This window comes from Sarcophilus harrisii, chromosome 1 (genome assembly GCF_902635505.1).
Source record: "Sarcophilus harrisii chromosome 1, mSarHar1.11, whole genome shotgun sequence".
Taxonomy (NCBI): domain Eukaryota; kingdom Metazoa; phylum Chordata; class Mammalia; order Dasyuromorphia; family Dasyuridae; genus Sarcophilus; species Sarcophilus harrisii.
The window spans coordinates 457,122,838-457,128,837 of NC_045426.1; positions in this window are offsets into that span (position 1 = coordinate 457,122,838).

Here is a 6,000-nt window from a genome sequence, read left to right on the forward strand (position 1 = left end):
GTATATATATAATTTGTTTTGTTTTATTTTGTTTTGTCAGATCTATTTTTTTAAGGAGTTATATGTTTTTTTCCATTTCACTAAGTCTATTTTGTAATGAATTTACTTCAGATAATTTCTGTGTTTTCTTCTCCAAACCCTCCTGTAAAGTTCTAGTTCCCTTTGCCCAATTTTATTCCAACTCTCTTTTAAGATCTTTTATAATTTCTTCTATGAAAGCCTCATGTGTTGGGGATCAATTTATATTATCCTTTGGGGCTTCTTCTGGAGACAATATGCTTTTAGTCTCTCCAGACTTTGAAATCTGTAATATAAATAAATATAAGTATAAATAAAAAAAACCAAAACAAAACAAAACACTATGGTCAGAGTTCTTTTTGATTTTTAACTCTTTTTTTTTAAAGTTGAGATCTGCTTTTATGACAGGGGAGGTTGTCCAAGTGTCCTCTTCAAGCAGCTCCTGCAGCTGCAGGGTCTATACTGAATGACTTCCTGTGGTGGGTGGCCATGGCCAGATCTTGTAAAATTCTGACATTTTGGGATTCACTATTTACCTTTTGTGTTTGTGTTGGATGTTTTATAAATTCTCTGCTGATCTACTAGATTTCATCTGGGGCAGAGTGGCCCGTAGATTCCTCCCTGTAGATTCTCAAGCACTATCTGTGCTCAGCCTGCTTGTGCTTGGTCCACCTCGCTCAGTGTCCAGTTGAAACAGATCTTCTTTGGAGACCTTGAAAATTATTTTTTTCTGGTATTTTCTTATACTCCCAATGTTTGTGGATTCTTCTAGTCCAGAATCAATTCAGAGGCTGAATTTGCTAATTAGTCTGAAGGTTATGGGAGAAGGTCAGAAAGAAATTTGTGTCCTCTTCCATCTTGGCTCCACCCCCACCTTCTTTCATCTTAACTGATGTCAATAAATCTTGTATATTCATTATGCTTTAAATAATTTTTTTTTGCTACCACTAAAAATTCTTCTATGAACAGTTTTGCTTATATAATTGTTTCCATTACCTTTGATCTTCTTGGGGTCTATTCCTATTAGTAGTATTTCCAAATAAAATAGTATGTATACTTAGTGACTTTTTCATATGTCTAAATTTAAGCACTTTTTAATTAGAAAATTTGCATTGTGGAAAATCATCATATGGTAAGAGGTTTTCCCTCAATCGAGATCTTTAATTAGAAACTGAATGATCATTTTTCACTGTGCTGTAGTGGTGAATCTTTTTCAATTTATGTAGAGGATTTGTCTAGAAGGTTTTGTGTGTGAAAACTATGGACACCTCAGGAAATATTTTTAAATGCTTAAAATAGAATAATATTTAAAAAGGAGACTAAATAAGCAACTCCAAATGTTACAAGAACTGATGCTGAGCAAAATAGGCAGAACCAGAAATAAACTGTACACAATTTGACAGCAAAAATTGTATGATCATCAACTATGAAATTCTTCCCAGTGATCCAAAGCAATCCCAATAGACTTTGAACAGAAAGTACCATTTACATTCAGAAAAAGACCTAAGGAGACTGAATATAAATCAACACTTGTTATGTTCACTTTTTTTTTCTTCCGTGGTTTTTCCACTTTGCTCTGATTTTTCTCTCCTAACATGACTCATAAAGCAATGTACATTAAAAATAAACTTACTAAAATAAAAGAAGAATTTATAGTCCATTAATATCTGGAGCTCTTTTACACATGGTATCTAATTGCTTTTATTCACTTGTCTCAACTATTTTTCATCCAATTTTAATACAAATCCAATTTGTATTTATGCTTCTTAATTTCATATAATCAGATTTGTCCTATTATTTTATCCTATCAAAGATTATTTTGTATTAACTGTATTATTTAGGTCTCCCTCCAAATTTTGTATCATCTTAAAATATTTTTAAGAATGACATCTATGCCTTCATTTAAACCATTGAGAACTAAAGACAAAAATATTAAAATGCTATATTAGAGTCTTCTTTCTAGATTAAGAAAATCTTTGGAGGCAGTCATTAAAATGGTCCCAGATTTGTCTAATTTTACTATTATTCTTTTTACTATTCACTATTCCTTTTACCACTTTGTCTAAAGGATATACTTAGAGGTTTAATCAAATACCTCAATGAAGTCACTTATCTACAGCATTTCCCTGATCTATTAGTTTAGTAATCTTTTGAAATAAATATGATATGGTATAACTTGTTCTTAATGAAACCATGCTGATGTGCATTTATCTTTTTCAATGTTTCCAAACTATCATTTATTCATTCTAGAATTTCAGAAGACATTGATTACATGTACTTTGTCCTCCAGTTTGAAGATCTATCGCAACTATCACATTATCCACCATTCCTCCCAAATGTCAAAGGCTTATTCAGAAATAGAATCCAGACAAAAAAATTTCTTGACTCTGAGATATCTTTAGTAATAAAGGTTAAGGTAACCTCTCATGTCTCTGGACTTTTTACTTAATTTGGTTAAAGTATCATACCTGATTGCTGTTTTAATCATTTTCTGTGTGATTCAAAACTTAATTCCTCACAAATTAAATAAGGGTGTATTCATGCCCAGTTTAGGACTTTGATTGAATGATTCTGTACCTCATTAGTCATTATCACTTGAAGCCTATGAAGCTTTCATTTTTTTTTCTTTCAAGCTCAATAATATCTGAAATCTTTTGAGTTTCTTTAATATCAGTCTGTGAGAGTAACCCCTACTTGATAAAATTTTACAAAAAGGACTATTCTGATACTTTTATGATTCAACCTAAACTAGCCATCTTTCAGAACTAGCTTACCAATGTGAGTTGGAGTTGGGGAGAGCCCAGAAGGGTTGCTAATATTCAATTCCACAAGTATTATGAAAAATATTAATTATGCAGAAGTCTAGTCTTTAGTCAGGTCTCATGAGACCTGGATAGAAGTTCTTATACAACTAGAGGGGTGAGCCATTTTACATTTCTTGTCATCATGTTTCCTGAACTTTAAAATAAGGATGATTATTGAACTAGATGACAGATAACATTCTTTAGAGATCTAAATAATCTTAAAAGAATCTATGAACCAGACATGGTAATAGTTATCATATTTGATAAGTCTTGATAAACCATTTGGAAGATAGCACACCTCTCATTTGTTTATATGAGGTCAATATACTTCTTATTCAATGACTACCTTTAGTTATTCATTGCATCTCCTTCCCTTATTTCATTCTGTCTACTGTTCTACATTTAATCATTGGTTTGGATATCTACTTCCGCATTATCTTTTTTCCTTTATATTTACTCATTATTTCATTCTTTAAAGGTATATTTCATTCTGTGGTATAGCTAATAAATAGGGAAGACAAAGGTATCTATCCCCTTTACATACCCTTAGAGATTTGTTTGCATACTTTGTGATTATGATTATTTGTGACTCCATTTGAGATTTTCTTGGCAGAAATATTGGAGAGGTTTCCCATTTTCTTCTTCAGCTCTTTTAGCAGATGAAGAAACTGAGGCAAACAGGGTTAAGTGATTTGCCTAGAGTCACACAGAGTGTACCTGTGGTAACTGAGACCATATTTGAACTCAAGAAAATGAATTTTCCTGATCCTAGATCCAGCATGCACTGTACCTTCTACCTGACCCATAAGATCTTTGCTAGTTATCTCCTGAAGAAATAGGAACAGTGAAATTCCAATAAACTATTAAAACAACTTCCCTAATCTCCATCTCTTAAGAAAAATTGAATTCTGGGTTATTTCTACTAGCATCTACTATCCTGCTCTACTTGAGTGATGGGCCTGGTCACTATGATGTGAACTCTTTTAAGATAATATTTTATAAGGTATTTCTTGTGTTTTCCTAGTCATCTTTTCTATCTTCTGCATGTGCAAAAAATAGCCTTTAAAATTTTCCCATTAATCTCTTTATGTAACTACAGCTCTAGGGGAGTGAATTCTTACTATATTAACTTATATACTTAGTCCTTTCCCAATTTTTCTAGACTAGCTCCTCCTGAGGTTTCCAATACCGATTGGTTGATTATGTTTTGCATTTTTACTGTGCACAAAATTGTGCACTTTTGTTTCCTAAAGTCAACTTAAAAAAGAAAGCATTGATCACTATGTACTAGGAACTGTTGCTAAGTGGTGGGTAAATAAAGGCAAACATAATCCTTGCCTTCAAGGTTCTTACAGTCAAATAGAAGTAGACAATATTTCAGAGAGTCAATAGAGGGAAAACACTTAAGGAAAGGATTATTATAGAAGAGGTTTTGGCTCAGATTTGAAGAAGTGCATTGATGCCATGAGGTGAAAGAAGACAAAAATACTCCAGACATGAAAATTCATGGGAATCAGAAAATGTAGAATAGAAACATGTGCTAGATACAGCAAAGAGGTTAGAGGTGAAGAACATATAGCCTATAGGGGTAAGTTAAAGTGTGAGAAAATAGGGTATGTGAGAAAGGCTAATTGAGTTTTTGAGCACCAAACAGAAGATTTTATATTTGAACTCATAGGTTAATAGTAGCTGTAGTTTATTTTCTTTTCTTAGCATTACATTGTGTGTAACAGCATACGATGACTGATATGCTGGCTTTTTAATGAAGGTGTTGTTCTTTTTTAAGGGAATAAAAGTTTTTTTTGTGTTTGAAATATTTTTCTAAGATTCTTAACTGACTAGTGACCTATTAAACTCATATAGGAATATTTTTGAAACATGTACAAAGCCTTGAATAAATAGCAAATTATAGTTTATTGATTTTGGCATAATAGTCTAAGGAAGAGGTTGATTCCCCATTTCTGAGGGTAATCATGCAGGCTGTGTGGCAGATTCCTAACCAGACAGGAATGCAACCAGATGATCAACAAGGACTCTTTTTATCTGTAAACTTATATTACATTGTAAATATTAAGAATATAACAAAATTTTAAATAGCTAGTTTTTTTCATTATTAAGCAAGTTTTTCATTATTAACAAATTAGTGAAAGATGTTTAATAGTAATTAAAGGAAGGTAGGAAAATTTGGGAGAAGGTATTTTTGACATAATATAATAATAATATCAGTGTCCTCCTTTAAAACATCTTAGATATGGCTATCTTTTAATTTTTTTCACTCTCTATATTCAGACTTTTGCTGCATCTTATTATGCATCTAGGTGGCAGAGTAGAGAGCAGAATAAGGAAAATCTGAATTCAAATCTAAGCTCAAACTCATATTTATTATCACTGGCAAGTCATTATGTCGTTATACCTCAGTTTCTTTATCTGTAACATGAAGTTAATTTTTATGGCCATTAGGGTCCCTTTCAGCTAGAAATCTGTTATCCTATGATCTTTCTTGAAAACTACTATCTCAATGGAATTATTTTCCATAACAACAATTACATTCTCAGTAATTTTCTACTTATATTAATCTATTTAGAGAAGCAGCATCGTATAATGTATAGAGAACTGGCTTTGGAACTAGGACTATTTGGACTGAAATCCTGTCTTTGATACTGGACATTTTAATTTTGGTTCTCTAGATAATTCTTTAAGATTTTGCTTATTAGATGAAGAAAAAATGTTAACCTATATTTATAGAAAGAGCTTCCTCATCTTGGGAGTACTAGATATTTATGTTTAACTCACAAACTTGCTATCAATGCTGACCTACCACAGTCATGTCCTCCATACTTTACAACAACCTCATCTTCTTCTACTTAAATTATATTACTCTTCTTTTAATAATGCCAATAATAATACTAGCCTTTTGTATTTTAAGATATTTAAAGTACTTTATAAATAGTTTTATGAATTTTATTTTACCTCATAACCCTTACATTTCCCATTTTACAGTTGAGGAAACAGGTTCAACAACTTTTCTGAGGTCACATAGCTAGGAAGTATCTAAAGAATAGTGCCTATTATGTGTTCATTATGTGTATTTGAGAAAGAAGAGTATCATTATCAAAGAAATAGAAATTTTGGTCACTTGGTCTAAAACCAGGGAAAGAGAAGATAGACATAAAATTCT